The sequence below is a fragment of the Silene latifolia genome, chromosome 8, assembly GCF_048544455.1.
Source record: "Silene latifolia isolate original U9 population chromosome 8, ASM4854445v1, whole genome shotgun sequence".
NCBI lineage: Eukaryota > Viridiplantae > Streptophyta > Magnoliopsida > Caryophyllales > Caryophyllaceae > Silene > Silene latifolia.
Genome location: NC_133533.1, coordinates 22337987 through 22360358, shown reverse-complemented (window position 1 = coordinate 22360358; position 22372 = coordinate 22337987). Strand labels below are relative to the sequence as shown.

Below are 22372 nucleotides of genomic sequence, written 5' to 3'. Positions count from 1 at the left end.
TTGCATGTTAAAATTCACCCGGAATTGAACATATGCCTTGACTTTGGATAAGGAGTGTAGAATCCTATCTACAATGAGTTCTTTGGGAATTTTAACTTTTTGAATCTTCAAAGTCTCCACTAGCTCCATTAATTTGAGCACATGGGGGCTAACCTTTTGGCCTTCTTTGAAGTCGAGATCAAAGAATGCCGCAGCCGCCTCATATTGGACGATCCGCGGAGTTTGTGAAAACATTGTCACAAGCTTGGAGTAGATTTTATTAGCGGTGCCCATCTTAAAGGCTCTCCTTTGGAGATCCGCCTCCATCGCAAAGATCAACACATTTTTCATTGCGGCGGACTCCTTATGGTATGCCTCATATGCTTCCCTAGTGGCAGCGGTCGACCTAGTATTAGGTTCGGGTGGAGAGGCCTCGGTAAGGTAACGAAGCTTGTCGTCACCTTGGGCGGCTAGTTTGAGTTGGGCATCCCAATCGGAGAAATTTGACCCATTCTTTTCAAGTTTACAACGATCCATGAAGGATCGGAGCCATGAAGTATTAGCGAGAAGTGTGGCGTTTGGATTTGGAGTAGCCATTTGTTATGAGAAATAAGAGCGGTCTAGAAAACAAAACATGGAAGGAATAAAACATATGTCGTTTTCAATATAATAATACTCGTAAAATAAGTTTAAACAAGTTTTATTGCACTTATCTAGTGACCTCTACCCAACTTAGATAAATGATTCCAAGACCCAAATTCATATCAACTTAGGCACGGGATAGCCGATGAAACCCTTATTAATATAACTCGGTGGATTAACTTTTAATCGATTCTACTTTTAGAACTCTTGGTCGATAAAATTACTCTAATGTTTATCTATAGCCCAAAACACATCCGACAAGGGCACGGGATGGCCGATGAAACCCTTATCAAAAACTTTTGTTGAGTTCAATCCAAATTTCGAATAAATGTGTCCATGATCCAAACTCACATTAACTTGGGCACGGGATAGCCGATGAAACCCTCATCAACATGAATTCGGTGGATAGACATTTATCACCCACTTCCCCTACGTAACAAGGTTTGTACCCCAGGATGGCCGAGTGCACTCCCTCGCGAAATAGGTTTTCATGGTTTCTACTATTTGGTAAGGCTATGTCTCAATTGATTATTTTAGCGAGAGGTCATGTCAATTTATTATCTATCACGTTTTAAGTGAACTAAAGCGGTGAACTACGATAATTTTAATTGACACGGTCGATATACTCGATTAAAATGACAATGCATGTTTTAGTTATGGCGATTTAGCGATGCATGCGACATATAAATAAAATGCAAAACATTAAACAAATCCTAGTATGGCCTTCCTAAAATAGAAAATCTAATTAACTATTACATATTCGGAAACCAACTCCATTGGTCCCTTGAACTTCGGTTATGGCACGCGTCTCAAGGTAACACCGTCTTTATGTATCGCCTTCTTGAATGACACCGTCTTCAAGGAACTCCGGAATAAATAAATTACATAACAAATTACATAATTTCCTATTATACATTTGTAATTAAAATAAAATAAATCTATTAAATTACAAAACGGTGATACGAGATCACAATAAATTACAACCGAATCGATATTCCTATACATTTCGGGTAATACGAATTAAAACTAAGGCCATACTAAGTAAAAATTACATAAAATAAAATTACATAAAATAAAATTATGACAATCATAAATAAAATGCAGCATTATAATATGTATGAACATGCCCAATTTTATGCTAAATCGCCTCTAAGGAGCCAATATCATATATTTAACGGTTTTTACGGATTTGCGTGATTCAACGTTTTATAATCACGATAATTACATAAATTCATATTTATGCACAAGTTAATTACCCTAACCTCTTATGACTCAAAATTAGTCTTCACTAACTATTTGACTATAATTAACTTATATTACTTAAAATTGTTCATTAATGGACTCAAAATTATAATAAAATGCTATAAATATCAAATAAATCACAAAAAATCCAAATAAATTTGAAATTTGAAATTTAAACTCATGAACATTCTGGAAAAATACCATGACACTCATAATGTTCAAAAACTTAGGTTAAAATTTCGTAAAATTATCGGAAAAACTATGTTGCGGTTTATCGGATTTATCAATAATAATCATAAAAACATGAGAAAAATTATATTCATCAACTTTTCAATTTTAGATCTGAAAAAGATAATAAAATGCAACATGTGACGTTTTTCCTTAGTCATGGAGTATGTTTTAGCAATTATTTACTAATTAAGTCACTATTTAAGCTATTTTTCATCAAAAATCCATAAATCATGCATAAAGACTTCAATATAGCCTATTATTTTACACACATCTTGTAAAATTGCATGTGACAACATACTAAAATTATATGACCAGATTCGAAATACATCTCATATTAACCCATTTTTCATTTAAAATCGATTTTATCATGAAAAATCCAAATTTCGAGCATAAAAACTCCAAAAATTATGAAAAATTACAGGCATATATGACATGTTACTTGACATGTGAAATTGTAATGTATTTTTAACATATTAAAAAATCAACATACTCATAAAATATGTCATATACAAAATCGACTAGTAATTCGTAATTACTTGTCCCAAAACGGTTTATCAATTATAAATCACAACGTCTTGTATTTATAATAAATCATTCATTCAATTTCAATTTCAATTGTTTCGCAAACAATAATTTTATCTAAGTAATAAAACAATTCGATTACTTAGACCGTATCTAATTTAATCGAATTACAATAAGACACGTTAACTTTACTCTCAAGATCATCCGTCAATTTTAAGCAATTTCATTAACTCGTATCGGCATACGATTAATTAAATAATCAATTAAGAGTATTTCCCTATAGGTATGACCTAAGGGGATCAATCGATCACCACCGCCGCACGACGAATGTCAAACTCTAGTCGACCAATCATTACCGATATGTGTGGATCAGTTGACTGTAAAATATTACATCCCACATGTATTCTTACAATGAGATTTAAACATGTGATCATTATGATCGACAGTTGTGATCGCATTATTGTCGGAGGACACATATTCCAACAATCTCCCACTTGTCCTCGACAAGTGTGCGTCACCAATTCTCTTGTCCTATTACTATCTCCTACTCAATGCAAGGTGTCTTTCAGGTCGTACTTGCAATTGATCATATCGAGAGTGGTTTCCTCGATCTGGAAAATAACTGATTGACCGGAATTATCTACCATAGATACCTTCCGAGCGTGGCCACGCATTTCCAGTTCATTACTTCTCGAGTGGCCCTGAGATATTGTTATAACCCTGACAAGGGGTGGACAATTTCTATCGCACTATTCCCTTCGACTAGCCACAACCATCATAACCCAAAATATGCCCATTTGACCCCATTTACGAAGGTTATAGTAACATAAATCAAAGTTAATCTGAAACTGTGCCACCTTAGGCGAACAGTCTTTAGTCAAAAGAATCGACTCATTAGAATACTATAGTAGCTCTCGCCACGACCAGGCTATATAAATTTGCACGAACTCTATAAGCGGTCATTAGCCTGACAAAGTGTTCCTAACAGTCTGCCTATGTGATCGACTAGTCATCTCACATGACTCTATGGCACTTGAACTTGCCATCAATCGCATCACACTGTAGTCACTTCGAGACGTCACCTCATGTAAGTGACTATGGGCGAATACAATGCTAATCCGAGTTCACTTTAACGGGGTTCAATTATCTTTACAACCCGTTTGGATGTAACAAAGTATAAGATGAGTTAATAATAACTCAAACGACAAATGTGGACATCACATTCGGGTAGTCAATACCATATTACCACCTTGTGATGTATATTGTAAGTGTGTAAACACTAGTTATTTGCAACATGAGTTTAATACGCCATCTGTCCACGCGTTCAAACTCTTGAATCGTATTTTCCTTTGTTTTCATGTTTGTCTTACACAGTATGAATCTCACCAAGTACATATCTAGTTTCCCAAACTAGGTTTAGGCTCTTTACTTTGAGAGAACTTTCTTGTCGTTTATCACATAACAAACGAATTAAGGTGGACGACATAACTCACACTAGTCAAGTGTTCTTCAAACTCATAATGTACCAGGTATATGTTTTGTAGGATCTTGCAACAATTGTCAAGATGATTAGCCTAGCACTTCTCATAAGTCCTAGAAAATATAAAAATACTAGTTTTGAGTAACTTCTTACTATAACCAAGTATCCTTTCAAACTTCTTATTTCTCCTTTTAGCTTAAATAGCTTAGGATTTTCTAAAATCCTTACGCGTTTTTGAACTTCAATATGTGCAACTTCTTGTCACATAACAGAGTGTTCTATCAAACACTAGAATAGCTCATTAGTTCTCCTCGAGAATTCATGACGATTCTTATATGGCTTACCAATGACTCATCATGCTCTTAAGCATATGATTCATTATAGGACACGTGCATGATTATTCTAATGGCGGAAACATTAGTAATCTTTAACCATGTGATCAACCATTCTTAGGTTCAATGAATGACCATGACTGCTTATGGTAATTCCATTTTCATCGATATGAATAACCTACGTTTCTCGTTGATTTGATGTGCATATCTCAATGCCAATCCAACATCCCATGATGTGATTGGATTCATCTTAGTCCATTTTCATCCAGAATTGAAAACTCAAATACTTCTTTGTGAAAGATAGTACTAGCTCGTCATTCTCAATGAGTAATGAGTTATAAATTTTTACAAGATGATTGCTCCCACTAAATTTCATGTCTTCACATGATAATTTCAAACTACTACTCAATTCCACATGTTTCGTAATTGACTACTCAATCGAAACATTTCAAGAATTGAAATACATTTTGCTTTGCCAAATTATTAAGATAAAACCATATATGTTCCCAACATATCTTTTCATAATACCTATTTTGAAAAGGTTTCAATCTTAAACTTATGGAAAAAGATTTTAATCTCTAACTCATTCATTTTTATAATGATGCGTAGCAATGTCATTATTAAAAGTGAAATCCCATTTAATACACGTCCTTCTCAAAATACCCTTTTCGGAAGGAGGTTTAACCATTTCATTTTCATAATGAGGTTAAGTAATGACACTAGCGTGGTTAACAATTACCTTAGCTCTTGTAGACATCGGCATATCTTTCTTTGCAACTTTTAATCATAAATTTCATTTATATTCAAGGATGCAACTTTGTTTCATTAGGCTCTTAAGTAAATATCAATATTGAAACTCTATTTATATCTACGTCATAAACTAGCAAAATCTCTTGTTGAGACTTTTCTTTAGTCATTTTCTTTCAAAAACTTTCTTTTGGTCTCCTCGTGTAGTTATCTTAAGAACATATTCTCTTTATTACTTCACTTGGTCTCTTTTGTCATGTAGATCTCATCTATTCGAGACCATAGATCTCATCTATTCATGTATACTATCTATTTAGGTATACAAATCATTCTTTCTTTCGTAGATCTCATTTACTCAAGCATACAAATTATTATTTGTATTCTTTGTGTCTTCATTTTTCTCCCACTCTATCTTTAGAATAAATACACTAGATATTCAAAGATAGCTTGTGAGACACAAATAATGATTTTGAAGTAGAAGGAGGATTATCTCATAGATTGACTAATAGATTTTAGATTTGATGAGTGTACTTGGTAATTGACATTCCTTTAGGAGAGTTCATCAACTCAACATTACTTTATAATTGATCATACACAAGCCTCAAGCTTGTGGACATATAATGAATCCTATCATTATGTTGTCTATTGGATCACTTGAAGTGGATGATCATATATTTCTATGTGCAGGCATGTAAAGACGAATTATTAGAACAAATAAATACGATAAAAGGGGTGACTTGGGTTGCAAGCCAAGCCACCATAATCCAAAATACAACCATTGTCTAAAAGGATCAACCATTTCCAGGTCGAATACGAAAATCAAAATAGTTCTAAAATTCATAACATTAAAATAAAGACAATAATAAAAGCTAAGCTTCATTGGTAGCTACTCCTAGCTCCTTCATGATTTCTCAAGCTTGCTTCTCTTTTCCCTTATCTTTGCTTGGAGGAGGCCCTATTTACGATAAAAAGGGGATACATTATCACAACTTTGTATCTAAATACCATAGTTGAATTAGAAACATAAAAGAAAGGATAGTCATTTACCTACTGGAGTGATCTTTCCAGCTTTTATGTCACCAAGATACTTGGAACAATTCCTCTTCCAATGTCCAACACCATTACAATAATGGCATTTATCAAGAGGACCCTTCTTGGTTTTGGAAGTGCTAGCTTCAAAAGTCTTAGCCTTTGTGGATATGGGAGCTTGCCTCTTACCCTTTTTCTCATTCTTCTTGAACTTCCCCTTGCTCTTAGTGCTTATATTAAGCACATCCTTAGGTGGGTTAACATTTAGCCCCATGTCTCTTTCAGCTTGCACAAGTAACTTGTGCAACTCTTCAAGAGACACGTTCTTGTCTTGCATATTGAAATTCACCCGGAATTGTACATATGCTTTGACTTTGGATAAGGAGTGAAGAATCCTATCAACAATGAGCTCCTTGGTGATTTCAACCATTTGAATTTTCAATGTCTCGACTAGCTCCAACACTTTGAGCACGTGAGGGCTAACCTTTTGGCCCTCCTTGAAATCGAGATCAAAGAATGCCGAGGCCGTCTCATATTGGACGATCCTCGGTGCTTCTGAGAACATTGTCACAAGTTTGGAATAGATTTCATAAGTGGTGCCCATTTTAAAGGCTCTCCTTTGGAGATCCGCCTCCATAGCAAAAATCACCACAATTTTCATAGCGGCGGACTCTTTGTGGTAAGCCTCATATGCTTCCCTAGTGGCGGCACTTGACCTAGCATTAGGTTCGGGTGGAGAGGCCTCAATGAGGTAACTAAGCTTGTCATCACCTTGGGCGGCTAATTTGAGTTGGGCATCCCAATCGGAGAAATTTGACCCATTCTTTTCAAGATTACAATGATCCATGAAGGATCGGAGCCATGAAACATTAGTGAGAGTGGTGGCGTTGGTGTTTGGTGCGGCCATTTGTTATGAGAAATAAAAGTGATCTACAAAACAAAATAGAAGGAATAAAACACTTGTCGTTTTCAAAATAATAATAATACTCGTAAATTTTAATTTAAACAAGTTTTATTGCATTTATCTAGTGACCTCTACCCAACTTGATAAATGATTCCAAGACCCAAATTCAAATTAACTTGGGCACGGTGTAGCCGATTCATCCCTTATCAATATAATTCGGTGGATTAACTCTTTAATCGATTCTACTTTTAGAACTCTTGGTCGATAAAATTACATTAATATTTATCTTTAGCCCAAAACACATCCGGCTATGGTCGAGAATACTTTTGTTGAGTTCAACCCAAATTTCAAATAAATGTGTCGATGATCCAAATCCACATCAACTTGGGCACGGTGTAGCCGATTCATCCCTTATCAACATGAATTCAGTGGATAGACATTTATCACCCACTTCGCCTACGTAACAAGGTTTGTACCCCGGTGTGGCCGAGCGCACTCCCTCACGAAATAGGTTTTCATGGTTTCTACTTTTTGGTAAGGCTAAGTCTCAATTGTTTATTTTAGCGAGAGGTCATGTCAATTTATTATCTATCACGTTTTAAGTGAACTAAAGCGGTGAACTACGATAATTATAATTGACACGGTCAATAAACTCGATTTATAAAAATGCATGTTTAGTTATGGCGATTTAGCGATGCATGTAACATATAAATAAAATGCAAAGCATAAAAAAAAATCCTAGTATGGCCTTCCTAAAATAGTAAATCTAATAAACTATTACAAATTCAGAAACCAACTCCTTTGGTCCCTTGAACTTCGGTCTTGGCACGCATTTCAAGGCAACACTTTCTTTGATGGATCGCCTTCTCGAATGGCACCGTCTTCAAGGAACTCCGGAATAATTAAATTACAAAATGAATTACATAATATCCTATTATACATTTGTAATAAAATAAAAATAAATCTATTAAATTACAAAACGGTGATACGAGATCACAATAATTACAACCGAATCGATATTCCCATACATTTCGGGTAATACCAATTAAAACTAAAGCCATACTAAGTAAAATTACATAATTCAAAAATTACATAAAATTAAAATATGACAATCATAAATAAAATGCAGCATTATAATATGTATGAACATGCTATATATTATGCTAAATCGCCTTTAAAGAGCCAATATCGTATATTTATCGGTTTTCATGGATTTACGTGATTATAACTTGTTAAAATCACAATAATTACATAAATTCATATTTATGTACAAGTTAATTACCCAAACCATCTTAGGACTCAAAAATTAGTCTCCACTAACATTTTGACAATAATTAAACTTGATTTCTTAATATTGTTCATAAATGGACCCAAAAATACAAAATTGTGCTATAAACTTCAAATTAAAATATAAAAATTTCAAATAATTTCGAACTTTGAAATTTAAACTCATGAACATTCTGTAAAAATACCATGACACTAATAATGTTCAAAACTTAGGTTAAAAATTTCGAAAATTTATCGAGAAAAACAATGTTGCATTTTATCGGTTTTAACAAATATGACCATAAAAATATGCGAAAAAAGATATTTTCATCAACTTTTAACTTTTAGATCTGAAATATATGATAAAATGCAACATGTGACGTTTTTCCTTTAGTCATGAAGTATGTTTTAGCATTATTACTAATTATAGTCACTATTTATGTGATTTTTCATCAAAAATTAATAAATCATGCAAAAAGACTTCATTATAGCCAAATATTTTACACACATCTTGTAAAATTGCATGAGACAACATACTAAATTTCCATGACGAGATTAGAAATATAACTCATATTAACCTATTTACCCATTTAAATACGATTTTAACTTATAAAATTCATATTTCGAGCAAAACAACTTATTTTAACATGGAAATTTATAGGCCATCATTAGATAATATATGTGAAAACATATCCAAAAACCACTGAAAAATTCGAAGTTTAGCTATTTTGCGTCCAAAAATGACATTTTTATCATAAGAATCACATTTTAATGCCAATAATATATAAAATGAACAATAAAATCCATAAATAAACCAAAATGTCCTAAAAATCACTTAGGACCATAAAATTTTAACATGCAAAGATATTTTAGGTTTATCTTCATAAATCCAAATTAATTAGTTTTGTATGCTAATCTTATAACTCGGAAAAACTATAAACCGATTTGCATGCAAACAACCTAAGGCTCATGATACCGCTTGTTAGATTCATTAATCTCATTAATTTACATATTCATATATGAGATAATTTATTTGGTTATAAAATAAATGCAAGATCTTATGCATGCAAACTAAAACAAGATAAGAGAAGAAATCGTCAATCTTACTTATAAGTTTCGGATATTAGGGCACCAACAAGATCTCCTTCTTGTTAGTTCCTGACCTTCCTTATAATGGATGAACAAGGATCAAATTAGAACCTCTCTTAAAAGCATATACCCAAGGAAATCCCTTAATAACTTATATTATTATGAACTAGTAATAATATATGTCTTACTTCAAATCTGACAAAAATAATTTATATTTTCTCTTGAATATTTCGGTCAAGAGAGGAGCTTTTGTGAGGTTTTTATTTTTCTATGTTTTTCACAAAAATGGTAGAGAGAATATATTTTTCTTACACTAGAAAATATAAGTTGAAGTAGTGAATAATGATAGAAAAACCATTGGCATTTTCTAGCTAGGAAAACCGGTGGGGAGGGGGAGAAAGGGGCCAATGCATGAGCTTGTGTTCTTCTCAAGATCAACTAGGTTTGCATGGCTACTAGTATGGTTTAATCATTGTGTTTTACACTTAAAATAAAAACACAATATAAACCTTATACTCCCTCCATTTTCGGCACATATGACATAAAATGGAAGGTCCATTTAATTTTTGTCATTTGTCAATTGTGACATACATGACATGTTACTTGACATGTGAAATTGTAATGTATTTTTAACATATTAAAAAATCAACATACTCATAAAATATGTCATATACAAAATCGACTAGTAATTCGTAATTACTTGTGCCAAAACGGTTTATCAATTATAAATCACAACGTCTTGTATTTATAATAAATTATTCATTCAATTTAAATTTCAATCGTTTCGCAAACAATAATTTTATCTAAGTAATAAAACAATTCGATTACTTAGACCGTATCTAATTTAATCAAATTACAATAAGACACGTAACTTTACTCACAAGATCATCCGTCAATTTTAAGCAATTTAATTAACTCGTATCGGCATCCGATTAATTAAATAATCAATTAAGAGTATTTCCCTATAGGTATGACCTAATGGGATCAACTGATCACCACTGTCGCACGACAGTAATGTCAAACTCTAGTCAGCCAATCATTACCGATATGTGTGGATCAGTTGACTGTAAAATATTACATCCCACAAGTATTCTTAAAATGAGATTTAAACATGTGATCATTATGATCGACAGTTGTGATCGCATTATTGTCGGAGGACATATATTCCAACACTACTTGCAATCGAAAATCCTACATCAATACCCGTCCCTTGGGATCCGACCTTTACTTACATCGTTACTAATAGTAGAGTTGTTTGTGAAGTTATAAATATTGTTTTGGACTAGGTGCTCCTAACGACAAGTAACCGAAAATTAAGCTCCAACTGAGTCCGACCAAAAATGGCGCCGTTGCCGGGGACGGTGTTAACTTGATTTGATTTTCTTAGATTGTTATTAGTTGTGTCTTTCTTTGCCTTGGGGAAGTAAAACTCCTCAAGGTTTGTTCTAATTGTTTTCAAGTTGTTTGATATTTTGCATGTCTAGAAGGTCACAAGGTAACTTGTTACCCATTGATCACGAGATTGAAAGGACTTTGACAACCAATAGAAGGCTTGCTAGAAACACTTTGAGAGGAATTGGTGAAGTTGTAGATATTCATTCTCTTGAGTTCATCAACCCTTATGCAAGAGAAGGTGAGGAGAACCCAACACAAAATCAACCACCAAATCAATCACAAAATCAAACCACAATGCCTAAATTTTCATCACATTCCGTACCAACCGAGGAGAACCTACCCAATGGTACTCCCACACCACAACACTTAACCGGAAATTTCATTGCAAAATCCGCATTTATCCTATTAGTCGAAAGAAGCCAATTTGGGGGAATGCCTAATGAAGACCCTCACTCTCACATGGAGACCTTTTATGACTATTGTGATGTGATTTCACAAACCGGTGTGACTCAAGACCAAATTCGATGGGTCTTATTTCCTTTTTCTCTAATCGGCACCGCAAAACAATGGTTGAAAAGCCTTGATAAGGCTACTTTTGGAATTGACTCTTGGAAGAAGTTGGCTCTAGCTTTCTACAAAAAAGTATACCCTCCGGAAAAGACTAACGTGCTAAGAGCTCAAATTACGGATTTTAAGCAAAGGGATGAAGAATCTTTGTACGAAGGTTGGGAGCGGTTCAAAGGAATTTGTCCCTCATGTCCTCATCATGAACTTAGCGAGCGGTTCTTGGTACAACAATTTTGGAATGGTCTTTATGAAGACTCAAGAAACATTCTCAACATGGGCTCAAATGGTATGTTCACCTAAGTTGACGATAATCAAACTTGGAACAAGATTGAGGAAATGGCGGTCCATAATTCACAATATAGTAGACCTCGCAAGGTTACTGGAGGAGGAAAGCATGAAGTGGAAGCTATTACTCAATTGGGTGCTCAACTTAGTGCTCATATTGATACCATCAACTTAAAGTTTCAGAAGGCTATGGCTAAACTTGAAGAAGCCTCAAAATCACCAAAGCATCATGTTAATGCCATGGTAGCATCTTCATCAATCCCAAGTGGGATATGTGAGAATTGTAGAACTTTGGGACATGACCAAAGTGAATGTAGGGGAACAAATGAAAAAGTGAATGCGTTTCAAGCATACAAGAGTGGTACCCCTTATTCCAATTATTACAATGAAAACACCAAATTCCACCCAAATCTCTCATATAAAAGCCAAAATGTTCAAAACCCTCAACAAACATACACCCCACCTCCCATGAGAAACCGAAATCAAAGACCCTTTTTTAACCAAAACCAAGGTTACCAAAATCAAACTCCATACAATCAACAAAATGACCAAGGTTTTGATGTTCAAAAACCGGTCCTCCAAATGCAAAAGAATCAACAAGAATTTTTCACTCAAATGCAAAAAGATAGCCAAGCAAAGGACATCACCATCAAAAATATCCTAGCCCACACAAAAATGTTAGAAACTCAATTGACCCAACTAGCATCTTCAAACTCTCAAAGACAAAAGGGGCAATTACTACCTCAAAGTAACCCCCCAAGACATGAAACGGTTAGTGCCATTCACTTGAGGATTGGTACAAGATATGAAGGACCAAAGAAGAAAGTTGAGGATGAAGTTGTGGAAGCTAGTGACAAAGAAGAAGTTGTGCAAAAATCTAAGGAAGATGAACCAACAAAAGAAGAAGTTTCAAAGAAAAGTCAAGAAAAGGCCAAGGAGAAGGAGCTCATTATGATTAGACTTCCATTCCCAAGTCGTCAAGCTAAGCCTAAGTTTGATGACCAACTTGGAAAATTCATGGAAATTGTGAAAATTTTGGAAGTCTCGCTTCCTTTTACGGAATTAATCAATCACGTGCCAGCCTATGCAAAGTACATGAAGGACATCCTTACGAAAAAGAAGTCGATCGGGAAGCTTGAAACTATTGGCTTCACTTAGGTGAGTAGTGGAATCCTTCAAGGGAGTTCACCTCCGAAACTTAAAGAGCGGGGAAGCTTCTCAATACCGTGTACCATTGGCGACACCACGATCAACAAGGCTTTGTGTGATCTAGGAGCAAGCGTGAGTGTTATGCCTTATTCGGTTAGAAAAAGGCTAGGGATGGGAGAACTTAAATGTACCAACATCACACTCCAAATGGCCGATAGATCGACGAAGACACCGTTAGGGATATGGGATGATGTTCCCGTGAGAATCGGCAAATTCTTCATCCCGGTGGACTTTGTCATTGTTGACATGGAAGAAGACTCCAATATTCCGATCATCCTAGGTAGACGTTTCTTGCACACCGCGGGTGCGGTGATAGATGTGAAGCACGGAGAGCTTACTCTAGAAATGAGAGACGAGACCATAACTTTCAATCTTGACAAGACCATGAGAGCTCCCCGATTGCATGAACCATGCTTTATGGTTGATCATTATAGCCGGAAGGATGATAGGAAGAAGTCGGAATTCCAATGGAAAAAGAAAGTTGATGATGCTCCATCAAAAGAGCAAGGAAATAGCAACAATGAGAGCTTGAAAAGCTCACCCATGACAAGTAAAGAGGATGGCCTCATTGGCCAAAACAAGAAAGAAGGAGAGTTGTCTCTATCAACTCAAGAAATTTTTAATGATCAAGTAGACGAAGTTTGCGGTCTTTGGGATGATGAGTTCAAAGGGATATTCAATTCCTACATTGGTAATGCTATGAACCAAGACCATCACAGAGAATAACAAGTGCAAAAATCTATTGAGGACCTCTATCATGACAATGAACAAGCTTTCGACTACTTCTTCAAGGTGTTAAGTAACATGAACAACACCTTGAAGATGCCCCCTTGACATCTCACATTGGATGAGAGTTTGGTGGAGTCCTCCCTAAACCACCATTTGTAAATATTCTAACTCTCTAACTTGCATTTCAATTTTTACATTGCATTCTTTTTCATTTTTGAATTTATATTTTTGTGCCTTGATCAAGATATTCATCATTTTGAGAGAAGTGAGGGAGGGACTTATGATTTCATTAATGTGTAGTGCTTTGACTTAGTGTGGGGATAGCAATTGCCTAGGCTATTCATGCCTTTGTAGTGCCCCCACAATGAAGAACACGAGGATTAAAGAATGAAAATGTTACGGGTTATGCAGTACCCACGGATGGACCTGAATCCGTGTGGACAAGGAAAAATCCGAGCTGCCAAAAGGGAATCCGCTCGTCGTCAAAGAATCCGAGCGTCTCAAATAAAGAATATGCTCGTCTGATTCTGGATGCTCGTCTTACAGGAAAGTCGCTCGTCTTTCTACTGTTGAATTTTAAAGTTTCTCCCTATAACAGAATCCGAGCGTCCGTCCAGGAAGACGCTCGTCCCAAATTTAAAAATCCGCTCGTCTTTGCTGAAAGACGCTCGTCCTATGGCGTCTTTTCCTGAGACAAACACGAAGAATCCGAGCGTCCCAACCCTTGGTCCGCTCATCCCCTGCTGCTGTTTCAAACATAACGGGTCTTTTAAACCCTCTTCCCTCATTCATTTTCATTTCTTCTACATTCAAACACTACCCAAAACCCAAAAACTCCAAAAACCCTCATCCTCTACATCAACAAAACCAAATTTCCTCAACCAAATTAAACAAAATCAAATCCAAACTTCCTCACAACAAAACTTAATCACTCGTTTTACAACAACAATTGATTCAAACGCCAAAATCTTCAACTTTTGAGTCGATTTTTAAGATACAAAGCAACATTCTTTCATCTTAAATCGATTTGGGCATAACTAAAAATTGAAGATTTCAATCTTTCTTTGGTGTAATCAAGAATGGCAAGAACTAAAGGAGGTAACAAGGCACCCCCAAAGAAGACACTTTCAAAAAGGCAACAAGCATTTCAAGCAAAACAATTGTCAAAGGTGTTGGTAGTCCATGAGGCAAGGTTCCCCCTATGGAAGCTACAACATCAACAACTCCTGTTATTGAGCAATTATCTAATTATCCAGAGGTAATTTTCACTTCCGACTCTCATAGGGAAAAATTTGTTCTCTTTGCTAAGAAGACCATTATGCCTACAAAATTTATTTGTGAAGATGCTTTGACAAAGTTGGGTGTTCTTGTTGGAATATGTGTCCTCCGACAATAATGCGATCACGACTGTTGATCATGATGATCACATGTTTAAGTCTCATTATAAAGAATACAATTGGGAAGTGATTTATTTACTGTCAACTGGTCAACATATATCGGTAATGATTGGCTGACTAGAGTTTGACATTACTGTCGTGCGATGGTTGTGATCAGTTGACCCCCTAGGTCATACCTATAGGGCAACACTCTTAATTGATCATTTAATTAATCGTATAATGTTACGAGTTAATTAAATTACTTGAAAAATTGACGGACGATTTTGAATGTAACATTTACGTATTTCATTATAATGTGATTAAATGAGATACGGTCTGAGTAATCGAATTGTATCATTACTCGGATGAAATAATTGTTGTCGGTAACAATTGAATTTGAATGAATTATTATAAATACGATTTATAAATTGGTAAAATATTTTGGTACAAGTAATTATGAATTACTAAGTCGATTTTTGTATGTGACGTATTTTAATAATACGTTGATTTTTAATATGATAAAAATGCACAACAAAATTTATGCTACATATGACATGTGACATATTGACAAAATTGACAAAATAAAATGGATCCCATATTATCCAATGTGCCGAAAATTGGAGGAGTATTAAGCTTAATATTGTGTTTACATTATAAGTGGCAAACATAATGATTACATGCTTTAGTAGCCATGCAACCCTATTGTGTATTGTAAAGAACAACACAAGCATGCATTGGCTCCCATTTAGCCCCCCTTCCACCCGGTTTTGAGAGAGAGGAAAACCACTTGGTTTTCCTCTTAATTTTACCTAATATACAATAATGTAATTGTATTATTCATTCATACTTTCACTCATCCAAAATAAGATTTCTAGAGAGATAAAAAGCTCTCTTCTTCTTCCTCCCATAAACCGAAAATATTAAGTGTATTATAATATTTTTGGGTCATTTTTCTACTAGATTAATATTGTACTAGTTCTTATAATATTAATTTAATTAAGAGTAAGCTTTGGGTATAAATCTTAAGGAGAGATCCTACACTTGGATCTTAGTTCATCCATAAGGGAAAGCTCAAGAACAAGAGAGAAAGGTGATCTCTCTTGTGCCCATTAAACCGAAAATCACAATGTATGAACAATGCTTCTTCCTTATTTTGTTTCCATGTTTGCATGCATAAGATCCATCTTTAATTTTATGACAAATTAAATTAAACATATATGAGTATGTTAGTATATAAAGATCTACATTTCCTTCAATTGGTATCAGAGCCATGGTTGTTTGCATGCAAATCGGTTAAAAGTTTTTCCGAGTTATAAAGAATAACATATAAAACTTGTATAATTTGTGTTATTATGATATATCACGAAATGAATCCATGCATGTAAATATTTCTGGTCCTAAAATGTTTTTAGGATATTTTGGTTATTTTTCGGATTTTTATTGTTCATATTATACATTAATGGCATTTAAATATGAATTTATGAGTAAAAATGTCATTTTCGGACTAAAATTAGCTATACTTCGAATTTTCCATTGATTTTTGGATATGTTGTCACATACATTATTTTGAGAGAACCTGTAAAGTTTCATAATTTTTGGACTTGTTATGCTCGAAAAATGGATTTTTCATTATTAAATTCGGATTTAGGTGAAAAATAGGTTAATATGAGATAAATTTCGAATCTGGTCATAGAAATTTAGTATGTTGTCACATGCAATTTTACAAGATGTGTATAAAATAGTAGGCCTTATTGAAATCTTTGTGCATGATTTATTTTTTTTTTTTTGAAGAAAAATGACATAAATAGTGACATTATTAATGAAATATTGATAAAACATGCTCTATGACTAAAGAAAAACATCATATGTTGCATTTTATTGTCTTTTTATGATCTAAAATTGAAAAGTTGATAATTATATTTTTTCACATGTTTTTATGATTATTTAGTTAAAAACCGATAAACCGCAACATTGTTTTTCCCGAAAAATTTCGAAATTTTTTAACCTAAGTTTTTGAACATTATGAGTGTCATGGTATTTTTCCAGAATGTTCATAAGTTTAAATTTTGAATTTTGAATTTATTTGAAATTTTAGTGATTTATTTGAAGTTTATAGCTTATTTTATGATTTTAAGTCCATTAATGAACAATATTAGAAATATGAGTTAATTATGGTCAAATTATTAGTGAAGACTATATTTTGAGTCCTAAGAGGTTAGGGTAATTAACTTATGCATAAATATGAATTTATGTAATTTTGTGATTATAAAATGTTGAAATCACGCAAATCCGTAAAACCGAGTAATATACGATATTGGCAAATTAAAGGCGATTTAGCATAAAATTGGGCATGTTCATACATATTATAATGCTGCATTTTCTTTATGATTGTCATAATTTTTATTTATGTAATTTTTGATTTATGTAATTTTTACTTAGTATGGCCTTAGTTTTTAATTCGTATTACCCGAAATGTATGGGAATATCGATTCGGTTGTAATTTTATTGTGATCTCGTATCATCGTCTTGTAATTTAATAGATTTATTTTATTATAGTTACAAATGTATAATAGGAAATTATGTAATTTGCTATGTAATTTTATTTATCTCGGAGTTCCCAAAGACGGATTTCTTCAAGATGGTGATACATAAAGACGGTGTTACCTCGAGATGCGTGCCACAACCGAAGTTCAAGGGACCAATGGAGTTGGTTTCCGAATGTGTAATAGTTAAATAGTTTTTCTATTTTAGGAAGGCCATACTAGGATTCTTTTTATGTTTGCATTTTATTATATGTCACATGCATCGCTAAATCGCCATAACTTAAACATGCATTGTCTTTTATCGAGTTTATCGACCATGTCAATTAAAATTATCGTAGTTCACCGCTTTAGTTCACTTAAAACGTGATAGATAATAAATTGACATGACCTCTCGCTAAAATAATTAATTGAGACATAGCCTTACCAAATAGTAGAAACCATGAAAACCTATTTCGCGAGGGAGTGCACTCGGCCCTACCGGGGTACAAACCTTGTTACGTAGGGGAAGTGGGTGATGAGTGTTTATCCACCGAGTTCATATTAATGAGGGTTTCATCGGTCATATCGTGCCCAAGTTGATGTGGATTTGGATCATGGATACATTTATTCGAAATTTGGATTGAACTCAACAAAAGTTTTTGATAAGGGTTTCATCGGCCATACCGTGCCCTTGTCGGATGTGTTTTGGGCTATAGATAATTATTAATGTAATTTATCGACCAAGAGTTCTAAAAGTAGAATCGATTAAAACGTTAATCCACCGAGTTATATTGATGAAGGTTTCATCGGCCATACCGTGCCTAAGTCGATATGAATTTGGGTCTTGGAATCATTTATCTAGTTGGGTAGAGGTCACTAGAAAAATGCATAAAACTTGTTTAAATTGTTTTTACGAGTATTGTTAAAACGACATTTGTTTTACTCCTTCTATTTTATTTTGTAGACCACTTCTTTTCTCATAACCAATGGCAACACCAACTCCTAACGCCACACCTCTCGCTAGTTCGTCTTGGCTCCGATCCTTCATGGATCGATGAAAACTTGAAAAGAATGGGTCAAATTTCTCCGATTGGGATGCCCAACTCAAATTAGCCGCCGAAGGTGACGACAAGCTTCGTTACCTTACCGAGGCCTCTCCACCCGAACCTTCTACTAGGTCGACCGCGGCCACTAGGGAAGCATATGAGGCTTACCAAAAGGAGTCCGCCGCAATGAAAAATGTCTTGATATTTGCGATGGAGGCGGACCTCCAAAGGAGAGCCTTTAAAATGGGCAATGCTAATGAGATTTACTCCAAGCTTGTGACAATGTTTTCACAAACTCCGCGGATCGTCCAATATGAGGCGGCCGCGGCATTCTTTGATCTCGACTTCAAAGAGGGCCAAAAGGTTAGCCCTCATGTGCTCAAACTATTGGAGCTTGTCGAGACCTTGAAAATTCAAAAGGTTGAAATCCCCAAAGAACTCATCGTAGATAGGATTCTACACTCCTTGTCCAAAGTCAAAGCGTATGTTCAATTCCGGGTGAATTTTAACATGCAAGACAAGGATGTGTCTCTCGAAGAATTGCATAAGTTACTTGTGCAAGCCGAGAGAGACATGGGGTTAAATGTGAACCCACCAAAGGATGTGCTTATCATAAGCACTAAGAGTAAGGGGAAGTTCAAAAAGAATGGGAGGAAGGGCAAGAAGCAAGCTCCCACATTCACCAAAGCTAAAGCTTATGATGCTAGCACTTCAAAGATCAAGAAGGGTCCTCTTGATAAATGCCATTCTTGTAATGGTATGGGACATTGGAAAAGAAATTGTTCCAAATACCTTGGTGATATCAAAGCTGGAAAGATTACTCCAGTAGGTAAATGACTATCCTTCTTTTATGTTTCTAATTCAACTATGGTATTATGATGCAAAGTTGTGATAATGTATCTCCCCTTTTTATTGTAAATAGGGCCTCCACCAAGCAAAGACAAGAGAAAGGAAAAGCAAGCATGAGAATCCATCAAGAAGCTAGGGATAGCTTTCATGGAGCTTTGCTTTTCATTGTCTTATTTTAAATCATGTTTTGAATTTTAGAACCTTAAGTTTCCGTGTTTGACATGGAAAGGTATTTTGGATAATGGTGACTTGGTTTGCAACCCAAGTCACCCGTTTTATCATTTTATCCTTTTGTTCTAAAATTCATGTTTAAATGCTTGCTCTTAGAAACATATGATCATTCACTTAGAGTGATCTAATAGACAAGTATAATGACGGGTTTCATTATACGCCCACATGCTTAAGGCTTGTGCATGATCACTCATAAAGTAACCTTGAGTCTATGAACTCTCTTAAAGGAATGTCAATCACCAAGTACACATACGATATCTAAACTATTAGTCAATATATGAGATATTTCTCCTTATACTTCAATATCATTATTTGTGTCTCATATGCTATCTTTGAATCTATAGTGTATTTATTCTAAAGATAGAGTGGGAGAAAATGAGGACACAATACACGAGGCAAGATTAAGCTTGTGTACTTGTGTAAATGAGATCTATACAAGAGAAAATGATTTGAATAAAGGTATATCTATTTAAATAGTATACCCAAATAGATGTGATCTATGGTCTCAAGTAAGTTCTATATGACAAAAGAGACCAAGTGAAGTAATCGAAAGAACATATTCTTAAGATAACTACACGAGGAGACCAAAAGAAAGTTTTGGAACAAAATGACTAACATAGAGTCTTAACGAGGTTTTTGACTAGTTTATGATATTTTGACCAATAGTTTCAACCTTGAGATTTACTTAAGAGCCTAAATGAATTAAAGTAACACCCTAGTAATAAGCGATATTTATGACTAGAGGTTACAAGATTTGATATACCGATATCCTCAATTGCTTAAAAGTTAAACCCTGCAAATGTCATTACTAAACCTCATTATGAAAATAAATTGCTTAAACCTCCTTCTAAAAGGGATATTTTGAAGGACGTGTATTATATATTACGTATATTTATTTAATGACATTGTTTGGGATCATTATGACATTATCAAGTTAGAGATTGAAATCTCTTTCCATAAGGTTAAGATGAGACCTCTTCAAAATAGGAATTTTGAAAGGATATGATAGGAACATATAAGGTTTCATCTAAATAACTTTGCAAAGCAACATACATCCAATTTTGAAATGTTTTCGATTAAGTAATAAATTTCGAAACATCTGGAATTAAGTGGGAGTTTGAAAATTATCATGTGAAGCCATGGAATTTAGTGGGAGCTATCATCCTTTGAATGTATATAACTCATTACTCATTAGGAATGACGAGCTGATATCTTCTTTCACAAAGAAGTGTTTGAGTTTTCAATTCTGGATGAATATGGACTATGATGAATCCAATTACATTGAGAGATATTGGATTTGTATTAAGATATACACATCGTATCAACATACACATAGGTTATTCATATGAATGAAAATGGGATCACCATTAGCAGTCATGGTCGTTCATTGAACTTAAAAACGGTTGATCTCATGATTAAAAGTTACTAATGTTTCCGCCATTAGAATAATCATGCACATGTCCAATGGTGAATCATATGCATAAGAGCATGATGATCATTGGTAAGCCATAATAGAAACGTCATGAATTCTCGAGTAGAATCCGATGAGCGATTTCGGTGTTTGGCGGAATTCTCTATTGTGTGTCAAGAGGTCGCACATATTGTAGAAAACCCGAGCACATGCAAGGATTTATGAGAATCCTAAACCTTTTCAAGTCAAAAGGAGAAATAAGAAGTTTGGAAAGATGCTTAGTTGAGTAAGAAGTTACTCAAAACTAATCTTTCCTAATATGCTAGAACTTGTGAGAAGTGCTAGGCTAATCATCTTGACAAATTGTTGCAAGATTCTACAAAACATATACCTAGTGCATTGTGTGTGGATGGAGTACTTGATCAGTACAAGTTACATCATTCATCACAAATTCGTTCGTTATGTGATGATCGATAAGGAAGTTCTTTCAAGTTAAAGAACCGAAACCAAGGTTGGGAACCTTGATGTGTACTTGGTAAGATTCATGCTATGAGAGAGAACATGAATGTAAAGGAAAATGCAAGTGTAAGAAGTTTGAACACATGGACACATGGCATGTTAAACTTCTATTGCAATCAATAAGTGTTTACACATACGATATACATCACAAGGTTGTAATATGATATTGACAACCCGAGTGTGATGTCGACATTTGTCGTTTGAGTTATTATTAACTCACCTTATACTTTGTTACATCCAACGGGTTGTAGAGACAATTGAACCCCGTTAAAGTGAACATGGATTAACATTGTATTTGCCCATAGTTACTTACATGAGGCGACGTCTCGAAGTGACTAGAGTGTGATGCGATTGATGGCAAGTTCAAGTGTCATAGAGTCATATGAGAATGACTAGTCGATCACATAGGCAGACTGTTAGGAACATTTTGTCGGGCCTAATGACCGCTTATAGAGTTCTGGCAAATTTATATAGCCTGGTCGTGGCGAGAGCTGCAATAGTATTCAAATGAGTCGATTCTTTTGACTAAAGACTATTCGCCTAAGATGGCACAGTTTCAGATTAACTTTGATTTGTGTTACTACGACCTTCGTAAATGGGGTCAAATGGGCATATTTTGGGTTATGATGGCTGTGGCTAGTCGAAGGGAATGAGTGCGATAGGAATTGTCCACCCCTAGTCAGGGTTATAACAATATCTCAGGGCCACTCGAGGAGTAATGAACTGGAAATGCGTGGCCACGCTCGGAATGTATCTATGATAGATAAATC

At 34.7% G+C, this 22372-nt stretch overlaps 1 non-coding gene across 1 annotated transcript; it reads right to left on the bottom strand.

Annotated features, from left to right (window-relative positions):
• Window positions 1-11524: 11524 nt before the first annotated feature.
• On the bottom strand, window positions 11525-11631 carry LOC141597834 (small nucleolar RNA R71). The gene has a single exon (XR_012523048.1). It is a non-coding gene; the product is annotated as a small nucleolar RNA R71 (small nucleolar RNA).
• Window positions 11632-22372: the final 10741 nt, after the last annotated feature.